We start from the raw sequence: 22,009 nt of genomic DNA, 5'->3' as shown, positions 1-22,009 counted from the left end.
AAATACCAACCTATTTAGAGGGAAAAGAAAGAGGTTTAATGGCCTATTACAAAAGATCAACATGAATGGTTGCACAAAACAAAATTCAGTTGACAATCACAGTTGGATGTAATAGTAAAAGAATTTTAATGAATCTAATAATTAAAAAAAAAAATATGTAAAATAGCGCCTAAGGAAGTTGTTCCAAAAAAACACTTTACAATTTAATTATGTATCTCAACCATTCCCCTGTTAAAATAAAAAAACTTCATAACTATCCCGCTAAATAGGGATATATATATTTTAACCAAATTATAATTTTGGTGAAGGCATTCTATAAATATTTCTAAATAATATAACGTCAAATATTAAGTGGCTAAATTTAAGCAGCGTAATAATTCCATGTGATGAATGCTTGTCAATATCCATAATTGTCTCCCGAGGTCATGCTCACTCCAAGGAAGTCATATATAATTGTCCCGAGGTCATGCTCACTCCAAGGAAGTCATATGGTTATAAAAGTATTATAATTTTGAGCTCTTTAATGTTTTAAATGATATAAATGATATGAAGGAAAATGATTGGATTTTAAAATTATGAGATGGGATTTTATTATATTAATATATATGAGTTTTTAGTGATGTTATAAAAGATACATATATATTTATTTGATTGAGATAGAAAGTATTAGTTGTGTTTATGTATGTTTTGAAGGGATAGGTGAATTGTGGATTTGAATTTCAAACCTTTTAATATATAACAATTTATTTTCACAATCATCACCAATTGAGTTACACCATAAAGAATTATATATATAATTTAAAAATTATCTTGGAATCATATCTAGTTTAGGCCACAAACATCTAATATAATTAGACTTTTCTGACATAACCACATCAAACTTTAACATTATTGGATATATATACACACACACATATATATATATATATATATTAGAAATAATTAAATAATTATGTTAACATTCATTAAAATTAAAATTATTTTATTGGATTTAGGAGAAAGGTAAGAAATGATTTGGATTTCTTTTAAATCATGTCTTTATGCTTAAAATAATTAAGAAAAACATTCTATTCTCACCATAATTTTGATAATTTAAAGAGTTAAAAACATCAATATTGTGATGGATATTTTCAAATCTAGATATAATTTAAATATATTCATGACAATTTAAATGAAAACGATTAATTTTTTCAACCTTTCATGTCATAGAAATGAATGTATCTTAATTTTTTTTAACTTCTAATTTTTATTACATCATAAATTGTCCTTCCTTTAAGCCATATATATCAATAACTTATGACCTGGCGAGAGCATAGTCCTTTGCAAGAGTTGTCTACTCTTTGAGCATTATCAAAATAAACCAACATGTATTTCTTCAGAAATTGATCATAGTTGGAGAAGAAAAAACCATAACAAACCATTTTTCCTTCCAGAATTGATCCTGGTTGGAGCATAAACAAACAATTTTCCCAACCACTCCCATTAAACCCAAGGCATTGTGCATCTATTTTGGAATAGAGCTTCCAACATTTTAATTTAATTATTGATAATTATGGGGTGGGTTGTAGGGATTTAACCTCCATGGAATATTATAAAATATTTTCCAACCTTTTAATTAAACAGATTATTTAAAAACAAATCTCATATGAACAGGATTTATGGTTTATAGTCTTTGGCATGTGGTATCAGTAAGTGATGGTACTGGCCCATGGTATTGTAACAAATCATATTTAAAAGTTTAGGAGATCCATGTTAAAGTGATGATAAAATCATCTTTCATATTTTTTGAAAAGTATATATGCTTAATAATAATTTACAATAAAGTTATAATTTAGTTCATTTTTATATTTTTTTAAATTTTGGCAATGTGAGATATATCCCTAGGTAAGTATTAAGATGTTTATTGGTGTTTACTAGACATTTAGTTTTAATGTTATCAATATTTTAATGTTCTAAAAATTGTCTCATTCTTTATTGCTCATTCATTTAACTATGACTTGGCATATTTATGTCATTTTTACTTTGGATGTAGGTGTTTCGAAATTTTTTTGAAATAGTTATAGAGAATATTTTATCATACATATTGTTTAACTTAATATTATACATAAAATACTTAATCATAATTATATTGATGATGAAGAAATGATCACTTTTATAATGATAAAACATGATACATGACTTGATAAATAATTTATGAAAATAATATTATATCAATTTATTCATTTATATTGTGCAAATATAATTGTTTATTTTAATCATAATTATATTGATGATGAAGAAATTATTACTTTTATAATGATAAAACATGATACATGACTTGATAAATAATTTGTGAAAATAATATTATATAAATTTAGTCATTTATATTGTGCAAGCATAATTGTCTTTTGCAAATGACAATGAAAACCCTAGCAATGGTGGTGGATGTAGTGCACAGGATCGCCAAGAGTGCCTCTAATACCAAAGAAAATATTTTGGAATCTAATGCCATGTCTTTAGCAGCTATCGGTGCCACAAAGCTATAATCGTAAAACAAAACAACTTCACACATGGCTATAAGAGTTGTCGATTCCACAAAGCTAGAATCCTATATCAAAACAACTTGACGCATGGCTATAGCAGTTGTCGATGCCATAGATCTAGATAACCATGATCTTGTGGCTGGAACTTATGACAATTTATAGCTCCATGCAAATGAACTAAGAGGCTCTTGTAGAGCGGTTGGCCGAGGAACCCTTGCACTGCTCCTTGACTATATGTTGTTAGGAGTTTGTGTGCCCTTCTAAGTAGTCACTAATAATTGGTGTTTTCTCTTTAGATATGGTTCTAGACTTCAAGTTTTATCATTGATCTCTACTTTGATAGCATTAACATAAATATAGGAAATGATGTAATTTGATTTTTTTTAACTAATAAAATTTTTAGATTTAAAAAAAAAAGATATATGAATTTTGATTTAATTCTCAAGTTATAGATTATAAAATTGCTTCTATTTCCTTATTCTTTTTTGAGATTTTTTTTTTAAAGACTATATTTTCAAATTTTATATAAATACTCATAATGTTCATTTATATTTTTGGAAGAAAAAATATTAATAGAAATTACAAGAAAACTCAATGGAAGTGATAAGGCAACTAATATATTGTTGTAATGAAATTATTATGAATTTATTCAACAATATCATAAAATCAAAGTCACAGTGATTAAAAAATATATATGATAAAATTGAATTATTATTATTATTTTAAAAATATAATCATGTATGGGAATTAGTTACGTAAATAGATAATATTAAAAATATCAATTAAACAAAAAGCAAATCATTCATAAATTTAAAAAATAAGCTTCCTATAAAGTACTCTGTATCTGTCTCTATTTTAATTCGAGATATAATCGTTAAATCTTTCCAGGCTAACATTTTTTCAAGTTTTTTACTTAAAAAAAATTTACACCTCGTCCCCTACACACTTGATGTATAATAAATTTAATTTTAAATATACTGATACATATTTATTTTAACTTCAAATATCAACAGGAAATTATCTTCTTAAATGAATTTCGTTGAAAATTTGATCTTACAGTCTCAATATATTTTATAATTTATTTTATTACGATGGCACACCGTGCTCCGCAGATCAGATCATGTCCATCTCTAACCCTGCCTACACAAACATGTCTCTTCGGTAGAATGAAAATGTATATATCGTAATTTTACAAATAAAGCTTCCATTAAATTAATAGATACCACACTGTTAGTCACTCTTTGTAAACGTGTTTCTTCGTCACAAAGAAAATGTATAAATGGATTTTGCAGCAATAAAGATTCGATAATTTTAATAGGTACTCACAATAAAACAGTGGTGAAATGTTGAAAAAAAAATCCAACTCCCTCGTACTCTTATCGCCAATATCGAACACCTCTCCGCGATAATCTCTTCCAATAATGTCCAATTTTCAATATCCAAGGCACCAACCCGTTTAGGTTGACAGATAGAAGTTCTGCAAGTCTCAGATCTCCAAATTGTTATATTCCTTAGTACTACCTATATCTTTAGAGTTTTATAAGATTGGATCCCTCCATTTTATATGATGTTTTTCGATTATTATTTTTTTAAGATAATAGTGGATGAAATCTTTGAGTGGTGTGGCATATTACAATAATTTTACTACTGGATTTTTGTAATTTTGATTTGATTTTTGTAATTTTGATTTGATTTATTTTTAATAAATAGGAATTGATTTTTAGGTGGTCTTTTTGGCAAAGATCCATATTTACACGGCAGGATGTTTCAAATAGAAAATATGAGTATATTGTTATATTTTTATAGATTAAATATATATTTTAAATTTTTAATAAAAGTATAAAAAATAATATTTTATATAAAGAAATTATAAAATGTTGGATTTATTTTAATCTCAGTGAAGTATTCAAGCCCCTCTCCAAATTATCTTCTAAAAATTACATATTTCTTCATGGTTGTAGCTCATATGGGAATTTCAATATTCTAGTTCACAAGAAAACCCAATATAATTTTTATCACCACAATATTGGTAACTCGAGGCACTCTCCAACTCACCTCCTCAAATTTCTATAGGTAAGCCATACACAACACTTCTACAAAGTTTAGGAAAATACATAACAACTATATATAAACTTGGTTGTGAAACTGTAGCTTCCCAAATAAATTCTATACTAATAAGTGAGGCTCCAAGATGCGAGTCCGCCTGCTATTTAGGGAACTCTACAAAAGCGCGTACGTGATGGGCATCAGAAAAGACCATGTTGGTGAAAGTGGCACCAAAAGAGTGCATTTCAACATTGATGTGTGCAGAAATATCAATGTTGTGGATGGGAGTTGTGTGAAGCAATTTCTTTTGGGTTGTCACCTTCTTCATGTTGGTGATACCAAGTATGCTCTTCATGTTGAAACATAATGAATATATATTTTAAAAAGTGTAATATCCTAAATGGATTATCTAAGATCGTAGTGATTTGCAGAGGTTTAGAGTCTATAATGAAGCCTCACTTAATGCTCACGTATGACAAGTGGATTGCTGCAAATTGAATTCTAACTCTCTAGTGCACCTGAAACCCTCCGAACTGTTGAAAATAAAAATGAAAATTGTAGGATTGGCCTTGTTATTTAAAGAGAAAGGAAAAGAACTTAATGGCCTATTACAAATATAAACAAGTTGAATGGTTACACAAGTCAAGATTTGGTTTACAATTGTAGTGGGATCTAAAGTAGAAGAAATTGCAATCATCTAATAATGCATATGACGGTGTAGAGGGGTGCAAAGTGGAGGCTAGAGAAGTTGTTCTTTAACTCATATCCTAGATATTTTCTAGGGCCAACTCTAAAAAAAACACTAGGTATATTATTAATAGTCGGTTCGTCAATTTTGTATGTTAACAAGATATAAGTTAAGTAGACAAGTAAATGCCTTTAGTTTTACATTTTAGATCACAAAGGGGTATGCATAGCTCGCACCTGCCATTACCAAGGGTTGAAATCAAGAGGATATTTATAGTAGTTTATATCTGAGTATCATGCAAGTCCATGCTTTCAATAAAAAATAATCACCACGGATCTTATTATTATAATAGTGAAAGAGTTGTGCTAAAAATGTTGCAACGTTTTGAGTCATAGGGTAACAATACTGGATACCTTTCATTTCTACATTTTCAATAGTTTTCCTTGTAAACATGTTGTAAATACATTCAATCCCTAATCTAAACATTTCTTTGATAACATAAGAAAAAGCCAAAAACATGGGTTTAGGTAAAAATGATGTCATCATTAGGGTTTGAAAAAGTGTGGACATAAATTAATAAAACAAATTAAGTCACAATAAACATTTTTGGTGAATGACATTGATTTATACTCATCCCATTACTAATATTTTTGGTGAACGACATTGATTTATACTCATCCCATTACAGACTCTACTTATTCATTTTGGTATGTCTAAAACCCTAGAGCGTGCATCAAACCCTCTTAACACTCGAAAATAAAAATGAAAATTGTGGGAGAGACCAACCGATTTAGAAATAAAGGAAAGAGATTTAATGGCCTATTACAAAGATCAAAAAGTTAAACGGTTCCACAAATCAAAATTCAATTAACAGTTGCAGTTGGATCTAATAGTAAAAGACCTTTAAATCATCTAACAATGAATTTAATGATGCAAAAAAGTGTAAAATAGTACCTAAGGAAGTTGTTCTCAAAAAAGAACACTTTAAGATGTAATTATCTATCTCAACCATTCCACTATTAAAATAGAAAACCTTCATAACTATCTAGCTACATACAGATATATATATTTTAACCAAATTATAATTTTGGTTAAGGCCTTCCCTAAATAGTTCTAAATAATATGACGCCAAATATTCACTTGTTAAATTTAAGCAACGTAATAATTCCATGTGATGAAGGCTCATAAATCCAAATCATAATTTTGGTTAAGGCCTTCCATAAATAGTTCTAAATAATATAACGCCAAATATTCACTTGTTAAATTTAAGCAACGTAATAATTCCATGTGATGAAGGCTCATCAATATCCATAAGTGTCTCTTGAGGTCGTGCTCACTTAAGGAAGTCATATGATTATAAAAGTATTATAATTTAGATTTCTTTAATGTTTTAAATGGTAGGAAGGAAAATGATTGGATTTTAAATGATTATAAAAGTATTAAATGGTAGGAAGGAAAATGATTGGATTTTGAAAGTATAAGATGGGATTTTGTATTAATCCATGTATTAATATATCTAATTTTTTGGCTTATATTAATATATATGAGTTTTTAGTCATGTTATAAGAGATAAACATATATTTATAGGAGAAAGGGAAGAAACCATTTAGATTTCTTTTAAATCATGTCTTTATGATTAAAAGAATTAAGAAAAACATTCCATTCTCACCATAATTTTGATAACTTCAAAAGTTAAAAACATCAATATTGGCATGGATATTTTCAAATCTAGATATAATTTAAATATATCTATGCCAATTTAAATGAAAAAATTATATTTTCAACCTTTCATGTCATAGAGATGAATGTATCTTAATTTTTTTTAAGTTCTAATTTTTTATTACATCATAAATTGTCTTTCTATTAAGCCATATATATCAATAATTTATGACTTGGCGAGAGCAGTTTTTGCAGGAGTTTTCTACTCTTTGAGCATTATTAAAATAAACCAACATGTATTTCTTTAGCAATTGATCATAGTTGGAAAGGAAAAAATCATAACAAACCATTTTTCCTTCCAGAATTGATCCTAGTTGGAGCTGAAACAAACAATTTTCCCAACCACTCCCATTAAACCCAAGGCATTGTGCATCTATTTTGGAATAGAGCTTCCAACATTTTAATTTAATAATTAATAATTATGGGGTGAGTTGTAGGCCTTTAACCTCCATTGAATATTATAGAATATTTTCTGACCTTTTAATTAAATAGATTAATTAAAAACAAATTTCATATGAATAGGATTTATGGTTTATAGTTTTTTTGGCATGTCGTATTAGTAAGTGATGGTACTGGCACATGGTATTGTGACAAGTCTTATTATAAAGTTTGTAAGCTCCATGTTAAAGTGTCGATAAAATCATCTTTCATATTTTTTAAAAGTATATATGCTTAATAATAATTTAAAATAAAGTTATAATTTAATTAATTTTTATATTTTTTAAATCTTGGCAATGTGAGATGTATCACTAAGTAAGTATTAAGGTGTTTATTGGTGTTTACTAGACATTTAATTTTAATATTATCAATATTTTAATGTTCTAAAAAATGACTCATTCTTTATTGCTCATTCATTTAACTATGACTTGGCATATTTATGCCATTTTTACTTTAGATGTAGGTGGTTTGAACAAATTTTGAAACAATTATAAAGAGTATTTTATCATACATATTGTTTAACTTAGTATTATACATAAAATACTTAATCATAATTATATTGATGATGAAGAAATAATCACTTTTATAGTGACAAAACATGATACATGACTTGATAAATAATTTATGAAAATAATATTATATAAATTTATTCATTTATATTGTGCCAGCATAATTGTCTATTTTAATCATAATTATATTGATGATGAAAAAATGATTACTTTTATAATAATAAAACATTATACATAACTGGACAAATAATTTATGAAAATAATATTATATAAATTTATTCATTTATATTGTGCATGTATAATTGTCTTTTCCAAGTGAGGATAAAAACCCTAGCAATGGTAGTGGATCTAGTGCATAGCATCGCCAAGAGTGCCTCTAATACCAAAGAAAATATTTTGGAATCTAATGCCATGCCTTTAGCAGCTATCGATGCCAGAGAGCTATAATCGTAGAACAAAATAACTTCACACATTTCTATAACAGTTGTTGATTCCACAAAGCTAGAATCTTATATCAATATCGCAGTTGTTGATGCCATAGATCTTGAGAACCATGATCTTGTAGTTGGAACTTATGACAATTTATAGCTCCATGTAAATGAACTGAGAGGCTCCTATGGAGTGGTGGACCGAAGAACCCCTGCACTTCTCCTTGATTATATGTTGTTAGGAGATCGTGTGCCAGATTTACCAATTTGCTATCATATTTTTGTCAGATGCCCTTCTAGGTAGTCACTAATAATTAGTGTTTTCTCTTCAAATATGGTTCCATATTTCAATTTTTATCATTCATCTCTACTTTGATATAGGAAATGATGTAATTTGATTTTTTTTTAACTAATAAAATTTTTCGATTTAAAAAAGAAGAAGATATATGAATTTTTATTTAATTTTCAATTTAAAAATTATAAAATTACTTCTATTTGCTTATTTTTTCTTGATTATTTTTTTTAAAGACTATATTCTCAAAATTTTATATAAATACTCATGATGTTCATTTACATTTTTGGAAGAAAAAATATTAATAAAAATTACAAGAAAACTCAATGAAAGTGATAAGGTAACTAATATATTGTTGTGATGAAATTATTATGAATTTACTCAACAATCTCATAAAATCAAAGTCATAGTGGTTAAATATATATATATATATATATGATAAAATTGAATTATTATTATTATTTTATAAATATAGCCATCTATAAGAATTAGTTAAGTAAATAGATAATAATAAAGATATCAATTAAACAAACAGCAAATCATTCATAAATTTAAAAAATCACCCCGCTATAAACTATTCGGTATCCATTTTAATTTTGCATCTAATCATTAAATATTTCAATAAACTAACTTTTTTTCAATTTTTTTACCTAAGAAAATGACGCTTGATATATGATAAATTTAACTTTAAATATACTGATACATATTTATTTTAACTTGAAATTATCATCTTAAGTGAATTTCCTTGAAAATTTGATCTTGCAGTCTCAATAATTTTATAATTTATTTTATTACCATGGCACACCATGCTATGCAGATCGGATCATCGTCCACCCCTAACCCTGCCTTCACAAACATGTTTCTTCGTTAGAATGAAAATGTATATATTGTATTTTTACAAATAAAGCTTCCATTAAATTAATAGATACCACACTGGAAGTCAGTCTTTGTAAACGTGGTTCTTCGTCACAAAGAAAATGTATAAATGGATTTTGCAGCAATAAAGATTCGATAATTTTAATAGGTAATCACAATAAAACAGTGGTGAAATGTTGAAAAAAAAATCCTACTCCCTCCTACTCTTATAGCCAATATCGAACACCTCTCCGTGATAATCTCTTCCAATAATGTCCAATTTTCAATATCCAAGGTTTCAACACACCACGCTCGATTATGTTGGGAGTGATAAGTTAAGTGTCAGATCTCTAAATTGTTATATTCTTTCTTACTACCTATATCTTTAGAGTTTTATAAGATTGGATCCATCCATTTTATATGATGTTTTTCAATTATTTTTTTAAGATAATAGTGGATGAAATCTTTGAGTGGCGTGGCATATTACAATACCTTTACTATTGGATTTTTGTATTCTTGATTTGATTTATTTTTAATAAATGGGAATTGTCTTTTAGGTTGTGTCTTTCTGGCAAAGATCCATATTTACACAACACTATGTTTTAAATAGGGAATGTGAGTATATTTCTATAATTTTATAGATTAAAGATACATTTTACATTTTTAATAAAATTATAAAAATTAATATTTTATATAAAGAAATTATAAAATGTTGGATTTATCTTAATCTGAGTGAAGTATTGAAGCCCCTCTCCAAATTACCTCCTAAAAATTATCTATTTCTTCATGGTTTCAGCTCACATGCCAATTTTCAAGATTCTAGTTCACAAAAAAGCCAATTATAATTTTTATCACTCAAATATTGGTTACTCGACGCACTCTCCAACTCACCTTCTCAAACTTCTATAGTTAAGTCATGTAGATACACAACACTTCTACAAGGTTTAGGAAAATACATAACAACTATATATAAGCTTGGTTGTGAAAATGTAGCTTGCCAAAGAAATTATGTACTAATAAGTGAGGCTTCAAGATGCGAGTCCTCTTGCTATTCAGGGAACTCTACAAAACCGCTTGATGGGCATCAGAAAAGACCATGTTGGTGAAAGTGGCACAAAAAGAGTGCATTTGGACATTGATGTGTGCAAATATATCAGTGTTGTGGATGGGAGTTGTGTGAAGCCATTTCTTTTGGGTTGTCACCTTCTTCATGTTGGTGATACCAAGTATGCTCTTCATGTTGAAACATAATGAATATATATTTCAAAAATGTAATATCCTAAATGAATTATCTGAGATCATATTGATTTGTAGAGATTTAGACTTTATAACCAAGCCTCACTTAATGCTCACATCTCACAAGTGGATTGCTGCAAATTGAATTCAAACCCTCGAGTGCACCTAAAACCATCCTGACTCTTGAGAATACAAACGAAAATTGCAAGAGTGGGCTTCTTATTTAAAGAGCAAGGAAAAGAACTTAATGGGCTATTACAAATATAAACAAGTTGAATGGTTACACAAGTCAAGATTCGGTTGACAATTCTAGTGGGATCTAAAGTAGAAGAAATTGCGATCATCTAATAATGAATATGATGTTGTAGAGAGGTGCAAAGTGGAGGCTAGAGGATTTGTTCTTGAACTCATATCCTAGACATTTTCTACGACCAACTCCAAAGAAAAAACTCGGTATATTATTAATAGTCGGTTCCTCAATTTTGTAAGTTAACAAGATATAAGTTAAGTAGACAAGTAAATGCCTTTAATTTTACATTTTAGATCACAAATGGGTATGCATAGCTCACACCTACCATTACCAAGGATTGAAATTAAGAGGGTCTTATAGTAGTTTCTATCTAAGTATCATTCAAGTCCATCCTTTAAATAAAAAATAATAACCGGGGATCTTATTATTATAACAGTGAAAAGGTTGTGCTAAAAATGTTGCAACGTTTTGAGTCATAGGGTAACAATATTGGATACCTTTCATTTCTACATTTTCAATAGTTTTCTTTATAAACGTGTTGTAAATACATTCAATTCCCAATCTAAGCATTCTTTTGATAACCTAAGAAAAATAAAAAAACATGGGTTTAGGTAAAAATGATGTCAACATTAGGGTTTGGAAAAGTGGGGATATAAATTGATTAAACAAATTAAGTCACTACTAAAATTTTTGGTGAACAACATTGATTTATACTCATCCCATTACAGACTCTAGTTATTATTTTTGGTATGTCTAAAACCCTAGAGTGTGTGTGAAACCCTCTTAACACTTGAAAATAAAAATGAAAATTGTAGGAGAGACCAAATTATTTAGAAGGAAAGGAAAGAGATTTAATGGCCTATTACAAATATCAACAAGTTGAACGTTTGCACAAATCAAAATTCAATTTACATTTGCAGTTGTATCTAATAGTAAAAGACACTTAAATCGTGTAACAATGAATCTAATGATGCAAAAAAAGTGTAAAATAGCACCTAATGAAATTGCTTAAAAAAACACATTACAGTGTAATTATCTATCTCAACCATTCCACTATTAGAATAGAAAACCTTCATAACTATCGAGCTACACAGGGATATATATATTTTAACCCAATTATAATATTGGTGAAGGCCTTCCATAAATTCTAACGTCAAATATTCACTAGCTAAATTTAAGCAACGTAATAATTCCATGTGATGAAGGCTCATCAATATCCATAATTGTATCCCGAGGTCATGCTCATTCCAAGGAAGTCATATGATTATAAAAGTATTATAACTTTGATTTATTTCAATGTATTAAATGATATGAAGGAAATTGATTGGATTTGAAAAAGTATAAGACAGGATTTTGTATTAATCCATGTATTAATATATCTATTTTTTAGCTTATATTAATATATACGAGTTTTTAGTGATGTTATAAAAGAGAAAAATATATTTATCTAATTGAGATAGAAAGTACTTGTTGTGTTTGTGTATGTCTAGTAGAGATAGGTGAATTGAGGATTTGAATTTCAAACCTTTTAATATATAACACTTCATTTTCATAATCATCACCAAATGAGTTGCATGAGTAGAAGCTCTATATCTATATATATATATATCTATATCTATATCTATATATATATATATATATATATATATATATATATATATATATATATATATATATAGATATATATATACATATATCATGTTTGGTTCATGGATACACATGGTCACTAGGAAGCCGCTACATCCACGATAGGAATTAGGTAGATCGACCCCGAAGGGGATCACACCCCTCAGCCTATTTGCTAACCTAACCCCAAGAGCATTCGGGAATTGACCCTGTGACCTCCCGATTGGCGAGGCACTGATTTGACTGGTTAAGCTAACTCTTGGGGCTAGAAGCTATATATATATATATTATATATATATATATATATATATATATATATATATATATATATATATATATATATATATATATATATATATATATATATATATATATATTCTTTTAATCTAAAAATTATCATGGAATCATATCTAGTTTACGCCACAAACATTTAATATAATTATACTTTTCTGACATAACCACATCAAACTTTAACATTATGAGATTTAATATATATATATATATATATATATATATATATATATATATATATATATATATATATATATGTTTGTTTTGGAAATAATCAAATAATTATGATTAACATTCATTAAAATTAAAATTAGTTTATTGGATTTACTAGAAAATTAAGAAACCATTTGGATTTCTCTTAAATCATGTCTTTATGCTTAAAAGAATTAAGAAAAACATCCATTCTCACCATAATTTTGATAATTAAAAAAGTTAAAAACATCAATATTGTGATGGATATTTTCAAATCTAGATATAATTTAAATATATCCATGATAATTTAAATGAAAGCGATTTATGTTTTCAACTTTTCATTTCATAGAGATGAATATATCTTAATTTTTTTTAACTTCTAATTTTTTATTACATCATAAATTGTCCTTCCATTAAGCCATATATATCAATAACTTATGACTTGGAGAGAGCAATGCTTTGCAAGAATTGTCTACTCTTTGAGCATTATCAAAATAAACCAACATGCATTTCTTGAGCATTGTCTATTCTTCATCTTAGTGTCCCCATTGGTTTCCCCGATGGGGAAGGAACTCTCAACTCTCTCTCTATTCCCTCTGTCATTTATGTTTTCAACCATTGGATTGGTAGGAATAGCTTCTTCTTCTTCTTCCTCCCTTATATGTTCTTCAAATATGTCTTGTTGCTCACCTAAGGGTTCCTCCAGCGCATAGCCACTGAAGAAGAGGGAAGGTTGGTTGTTTGATGTAGTGGGGGTATTTGACAAAAATTTCCCTAAGTTATCCCTATTCCTACGAGGCATGAAAGGAAATTATTTTGGTTTGGTTTTGTGGTTTTTTTCAAACTTTGAAAGTGATTGCAGAATTGAAATTTCACACTGAATGAAAACTACTGATTGAATGGAAAGATTAACTACTTGATTGAAATCTAACTTGCAGAATGGAAAGGAAAGCAAAGAATGCATAATGAAAAGGAAGCAACTAAATTACTTTTGTAGAAATGAAACTAATGGCAGAATATTAGAAACAAGAAATAGAAGAAGAAAGAAGTAATCACATGTTACTTAGACACCTCCCCGAAAACGGTGCCAAAATGTGATGAGCACCAATATTGCAGCAAGAATGCTACAAATCTTGGGCTACCAGCTTTACTTTATCAACCTAGGGTTCGTACAAACTTGGAGGTGACAGTGCTGTATACACAAGTAAAAGTGACGGTTCTGCCTTTTGTCACTGTTCAATTGGCGAGAGACTACTAGGGTTTTCAAGCCAGATTTCTATGGATTTAGAAGAAGCTTGGTTCCTTGATGAAAGAAATAGAAATATACTCTAAGAGAGAGTTGATCTATTGTAATAATGAAAAAGACTGAAATTCAATGCTAAGGCACACCATTTCCTAATTAACTGCTAAGAGCTATGATTTGCAATAATGCTAAATTAACATGTACAAAATGCTACTGTCCTAAGCATGGAAGTAAAAATCATCAAACATCACTATTATGCATGTGAAGGACTATAATAAATTTGTTTTGTCTTTTTATGCTTTTCATGAAAAATCAAGTGTGCAAGCTAATCTCTTTTGGTGATGTGGTAGGTGGCTTAGAGATGCTGGTGGATGGCTGGAAGGTTCACGAGATGGTTGGAAGGTTTGGGAGACCCTTGGGTGAACTTGGGTGGCTTCCTATAGGTTTTCCCTAAATTCGGCCTCAAAATAGGCCACTACAAGAAAACCTACAGGATGTACTAGAAACCTACATGATTCCTTGTATTTCTACAGGATACAACCGAGAGCAAAACGATGGGTGTTGGAGGTGATGGAAGGCTTAAGGAAGGTGGTTGATGGGTGGAATGGAGTGAGAAAAGTCCTGGGATCACTTAGAACCCAAAACCAAGTTTAGGAGATGGTTGGATTCTCTCAACATGCTTGGGGGAATTTCTATGTAAAATGATGAATTTGGTGAAGATCTTGATGGAAACAAGGAATGCCTATGAGTGGATGAAGTTGGAAGGTGGTTTCTTGCCATGAGATCTCTTTCTACTTTTGAAGCACCTGCTCTGCATCAAAGATGTGTAATTTCCAAAAGGTCATGTAAACAAGAAGAATTCTCATGAGATATAAAAGCAGAATTTAATGAACTAACTGTCTACCTCATGCGTGAGAAAATTTCTGAATAAAATGGAATCATGGATGAGATCTACTACAAGAGTGAAGATAGAAGAGATGGAAATAAAATCATACTTTTAAAAATTGATCAAAATCTATTTCAAGTACAGTAAACTCTAAATATTATGAAAGAAATGGAAATATGCCTTTTTGGGGCTGCATAAGGGTCCTTTCCTCAAATCATGATCCCAGAAGGAAGAAGTGAGGTTAGGAAACCTACTGACAACTTTGTGGTGCTTATTTGATGCCTTATAACCTTCTACTAAAGTAAGGCACAAATGGAAGCAAACTAATAATCAATTAATTAAATCTACACTACTTGCAATGAAATACTTCTAATGACAGGTTATCCATGAATCTATGAAACTAAACTAAGCATAAAGATACAAGAAGAGGAGCCTTCACTGCTAGGGTTGGGCCCTAACCCAAGAGATTCAATCCTCTGAGTTAACTCAATACTGGATCAAGAAAAAGCTCATTCTTATTACCAAAACAAAAAATTACATCAAAGTCTTCCACAAGTTTGGAGCTTGAAAATAACTAGAGTTTTTACAACCAAAATTCAAATCCTAATGTGGCTCTAGGCCTCTCTACTTATACAACTGAAGTCCCCAATGACATCCTTAAATTTAGGGAGGCTCGGCTCCCAAACTCGAGATCAACTAACTCTTTATCTATCACTTTCTCGGCTGCCTCCCAATCTTCATGACTTGGCTACTTGCACTCCGAGATGGTGGGATTAGTGGAGGAATATTTGAATGCGGGAGGAGTAAATGAGGAGGATTTACCTCCTACAATCTCTCTCCCTTGTCCCATTTGAGTTTCAAACCTTAGTCTTGCCAAAATTCCTTGATTTTCTTTTCCCAACCTGCATTCAATGCATATTAGTCCACTAGGCATAATATCTCACTTTAAGTCATCTCATTAAACAAAATATAATCAAAACATGTAATAAGTTGTGAGAAGAGCTGGTTTGACTAAGCCAGGAGGTGAATTAAGGCCCATATAATTACCCAATGATGAGGCTCATCAAAGTGCCTTCGGCGATGTCTGCCTTGGAAGTTATTCAAGCCTGTCCAACACAGTGGAAAGCATTACTATCTACTATAGAAGGAATTGACCCTATAGATTCAAATTTTATCACTTTTGACCTGGAAAATCAAGTTCTTCATCTTCCCCATAAAATTGCATTTTTAATCCAAGTCATTATTAAAGGGAATACAATTCATCTCACTGTTATTGATGAGAGTGATTCCACTTGCATCATGTCTATTTCATGCTGGAAAACCATATGCTCTCTGCCTCTCAACTAGTATCTGAACACCTTAGAAGCCTTTGATGGCAGAGGATCTTGTCCTTACGATATTCTCACAAGTTTTCATATCACGTTGGAAGGGAAAACTGTCGAATTGGAAGTAGGGAAAACTATCGAATTGGAAGTAGAAGTCGTGGATGTGAATATTATAACCTTCTTCTTGGACAAAGTTGGACTCACACTATGTTTTGTGTGGTTTCTTCTTTGTTTTGCGTGCTGTATTTTCCTCATGAAGGGAGAATAGTCGCCGTTGATCAATTGGCCTTTATCTCTTCCAATTCTTCGAATGGAAAAGTGCCATATGTCAGAAATACCAACATTCATTATGAGAGCATTGGGGAAAATATTTTTAAAGATTCTTCTCTTATGGGAACCTTTTCCCTCCCACCTCCTCATGTCGCTTACGTCAACATGATCTCCACTTCTTACGATCCTTGGATCGTTCCATCTCTCGATCAGGTTGATCATTTTAGTGATGTTATGTTTCTAAGGCCTATAGAACAAGCTTACCAAGCTATTGTTTTTGCTTTAGCAACTGCTTCTATCATACTACCCTTAGTGTGCATCTAGATGCATATTCACAGTCTCCTTGGTTTGGTTCTTGGGATTCTGCGGATCCATTGAAAAAGATATTTCCCACTGACAAGAGTATCACCAAGGTTATGTCTCTTTAGGAAACACCCTGGAAAGATACACATAATCGTTCCTTGTTCCTTTCAAGTCTTGGTGAGATTTCATCGTGTCTAGATACCTTTGTTTCTCGTACACTTACCCATCCACTTCAAACACCCATCTTAGTGCACAAATTTTTGTCTTAGGGAAACATGGGAAAAATCACTGCTACTATGCCTATCGACATTTCTGTTAAACCAAGAATTGTCGAGAACATTCATGTTAGGGTTTCTTGTTCTCATGATGAGATCAAGATTTACACTGCCCTTTTTAAGGAATTCCGTGATGCCTTTGCCTCGTCATATGAAGAAATTACTGACATTGATTCGAGTATAGTTGTGCATGAAATTCCCACTTATCTAGATGCAAACCCTGTTCATCAACAACTTCATCTAATACACCCTAGAAAGGTAGCCGCTATTAAGGGGGAGGTTGAAAAACTTCTAAAGGTTGGTTTCATCAACCTCATTCCATTGACAGATTGGGTTTCAAACATTTTCCCTGTGACTAAAAGACAGCGACTATTTGCGTTTGTGTTGATTACCATGATATCAATCAGGCATGTCCCAAAGATAATTATCCAACTCCTTTTATTGATCAAATCATTGATGAATGTGCTGGGAGTGAGATATTTTCTTTTATGGACGATTTTTTTGACTACAACCAGATTAAAATTCTTCCCACCAATCAACATAAAAATTCTTTTATTTGTCCATGGGGAACCTTTACCTATAAGAACCTCCCTTTTGGGTTGAAAAATGTTGGTGCTACCTTCCAATGAGTGATGTCTTATGCTTTTCATGACATCAAACACATCATTCAACCATATCTTGATGACTTGCCAACTCATTCTGCTAAGCGTCAAGATCATCCTAACCACCTATGAGCAATTTTTCTTTATTGCAGTCACTACAATATTTGTTTAAATCCACTTAAGTGTGTCTTCTGTGTTGAATCTGGTCATCTCCTAGGGTTTGTAGTATCAAAGGAAGGCATCTGGATTGATCCCCTCAAAGTTGAGGCCATTGTAAACTTACCCCCTCCATCATCATTACATCAGTTGCAGAGCTTACAAGGGAAAGATAATTTCCTCCGTCGTTTTGTACCTAACTACGCTGAGCTTGCCAAGTGATTTACTCATTTTCTGAAAAAGGGGATCCCATTTATTTGGGATGAAATCACTCAAAGATCTTTTGATGCATTAAAGAACACTCTTATTAGTGCTCCTTTACTGCATCCTCCCAACTATCACCGTGATTACTTCTTGTACTTGGCCACAACTGATTGTAGTATTGGCATGGTACTAGTACAAGACATTGATGATGGAAATGAACACGTGATCTACTACTTGAGCCAAAATATTATCGATACTGAGACTCGATATGCCCATGTTGATAAACTTTCTTTAGCTGTTGTTTATTGCTTTCGTAACTATATTATTTTACGAAAAACCATAGTGATTTTCGATTGCAACCCCATGACCTACATTATGACTCGTTAGTTGCTAGGGGGTAGATACTGTAAGTGGATTGTTATCCTTCAAGAATTTGATTTGGAGTTTTCTACAACCAAATCAAAGAAATCACTGTTTTTTGTTGAACTGATTTGTGACCTTTCCTCTGTAACATATATTGTGCTTGATGAGAACATTCTCGGATGAGACTCTCTTTCTCATCAGCACTCTTGACCCATGGTATGGGGATCTTATTGTCTATCTCCAGACCCAAAATTTTAGATCAGAGCTATCTAATTCTGAACGTCATCACATTCGACATCAATCCTAACCATATTGAATCATTGGCAATACTTTGTATCATGTTGGTTTTGATTCTATCCTTCGTAGATGTTTGACACTTGAAGAAGCTGAAAGAGTTATCAATGATTGCCACTCTGGGGCTTGTGGTGGTCATATGTCTGGGTATGCTACTGCTCATAAAATCCTTCGCGACGGTTATTTCTGGCCATCCATATTCAAGGATTGCATTTTAGCAGTAAAAAATGTCATGCTTTCCAGATTTATGACTGTAAACAACATGCCCCACCCGCACCCCTATACCTGGTTGTTACCACTGACCCATTTGCTAAATCGGGGATTGATTTCATGACATGTAACCCTCTCTCAGCTGGGAGGCATGGTTATATCATCGTCGTCGTTGATTACTTTACTAAATGGGCCAAGGTGATGCCCACACGTGAAGCTGACGGTAAAACTGCTGCTCAATTTATTTTTAACCATGTAATAGCTCGATTTGGTGTCCCTCAAGCCATTTTTATTGATCATGGATCTCATTTATGAAATTTCATGATGGCAGAGCTTATTACTTGGTTGGGTTTGCATTATGAAAACTCAACCCCTTGTTATCTACAGGCCAATGGCCAAGTTGAATCCATCAAGAAAGTCTTGGTTATTATGCTTCAACGCACCATTGGGATGCATAAATCAAATTGGCATCTTATGCTATTTTTGGCTCTTCGGGCTTACCGAACTGTAGCTAAGATTTCCATTGGATTCACACCCTTTCAGTTGGTGTATAGTCTGGAGGCAGCTCTTCTAATTGACTGTGAAATTCCCTCATTGAAACTAGTTGTCAAATTACTCCCAGATACCTCACCTAAAGAGGAACATTTGATTTACCTCAAAAGACTTGATGAAACCCACCACTTCATAGTGTTAGTAATTGAGGCCCAGAAAAAACGAGTTAAGGCTTAATATGATAGAATTGTTTCTCCTCGCGTTTTCGTTGAGGGTGACTTGGTCTTGCTTTATGATCAAGCCAATGAGAAATTGGGAGTTGGGAAATTTGAAGCAATGTGGCATGGGCCTTACATTGTCAAGTGAGGTTTACAAAAAGGTTCCTACAAGTTAGTGAACTATGAAGGAAATTCTTTAGCTGAGCCTCGAAATGGGCTTTACCTGAAGAATTATTATGTGTGATTACCTGTATAAATACTTATGAACATTAATATGTGTTTTGATTAGTGTGTAGTGTGATTTTGGTGTGTTTGATTTTGCAAACCTTTTCCTCTGCTTACCTCTTGATGTACCTGGTTTGCCGATGTCATCCAAACATTACATCAGTTTTTCTGATGGTGCTTATTGTAGTACACAAAATCTATCTTCTGCTGCATGGGCAATCGATGACCCTAATGGTGAGTTAGTGAATTTGCAAGGTATATGTTTAGTTCGGATGACTAATAACATTGCCGAATATAGTGTGGTCATCAAACTTTTGTTAGGAGCTATCACTCTTGGAATTAGAGAGTTAATTGTAAAACGTGATTCACAGCTCATTGTACTACAACTTAATGGACAATATTCAGTTAGAAACACTCAAATTTTTAGAATGTATTTGCAAGTTCGTCTATTAGAACGAGAATTTTATTTTATTACTTATCATCACATTCTAGGATGCATGAAAACATTAGCAGATGCATTGCCTAATTATGTGTTAGGTAAACATTTCCAAAACTTGTAAATCATAGAACATCACACATTAGATATAGGTAAATAGGAAAACATGTATATATATAGCGAGTGTTTGCAAAAGAGTTTTCTATATCAAAATAACAAAATTTGTGTTTTGAGACACATGGCTTTATAAGCCTACATAGTGCAGAAAGTAAAATAGAAGTTGGCTATTCGCCCACATGGTGCTCATGATAGCATGAGATAACCCTAATGAATCGGCCCAACAGTGGACACAGTCTGACAGATACTCCTACTATGTGCCTCTGATAGCGTAATGGCACCTCATCAATTGAGGCATACTTTGGAATCCCCCTGTTAAGATTTCTAGGTTGCGCTCTACCTCGATGATGGGATCTGCTCCCTCTACATATGGAGGAGAATCCTCGATTTGGCGTGCCACTCACCTAGCTATTGGAGAAACCCCTGGAGGTCTCTCTAGTCCAACATCTGCACAACATTATAAGTCAAATCTCAATACACATATATATAAAAATGATAAAAAAATCAAAAGACAAAAAATAATTTTATACTTGAATCGGTCCATTGTTTCCCTGGAGGGAGTGGAAGATCTAGATCTCCTCATAAATCCATCCCTTCGTACGCCCAATCATCGACCATGATTAGCTACTGATGCAGCCATCTGAAAAATTCTAGAAGGAATGACATCTGTTAATTGGCCCCATGCTGTGGCATCAAATCTCCCCATTTGAGCAAATGTGGATCTCTGGGTGCTGGCAAATCCACTTCCATCCAATGATAATGGAATAGTGGCACACGTTCTAGGATGAACGTCACCAGAATAGATTCAAAACCAAATTATTTCATATTTCCCCTCTTGCACTTGGTTAATTGGAACTTCATGCATGCCAATAGACCTTCACACTAGTTGAATACCGTGGGATTTAGGCATTCGATCGCATGCTGAAAATGAGACTTTGATGCCTCATGCAATGATTGTGCACCATATATTCGGGCCATAGTGTGTAGGATGGTTCCTAGTGGGAGATTGGTAATGGTATTTATGTCAATCTTCCCGCTTTTACCCTTTTTGGCATTCAGATAATGCCTCACAATGAGCATATACGTGCTCTCTCCTCTAGAACGTGATCCAGATAATTTCATCCGTTGTCCCTTTCTGGAAAACGTAGTAATGAAGTAAATGTCAGTGACCTCTATCTCAAGCTCTTGATCCCTGAACATGAAGAGTTGGTGATCTACATCCCACCAACTGATTAAGTGTCACAATAACTTGGGTTATGCTCTGATCCTGGGAATCATGAAGAACTTGAGTAGTCCAC

The sequence above is a fragment of the Pinus tabuliformis genome, chromosome 2_2 (genome assembly GCF_031772625.1).
Source record: "Pinus tabuliformis cultivar Carrire ecotype Pingquan chromosome 2_2, CPIR1, whole genome shotgun sequence".
Taxonomy (NCBI): domain Eukaryota; kingdom Viridiplantae; phylum Streptophyta; class Pinopsida; order Pinales; family Pinaceae; genus Pinus; species Pinus tabuliformis.
The sequence above is the reverse complement of the archived record's forward strand: the minus strand, read 5'-3'. Positions refer to the sequence as shown.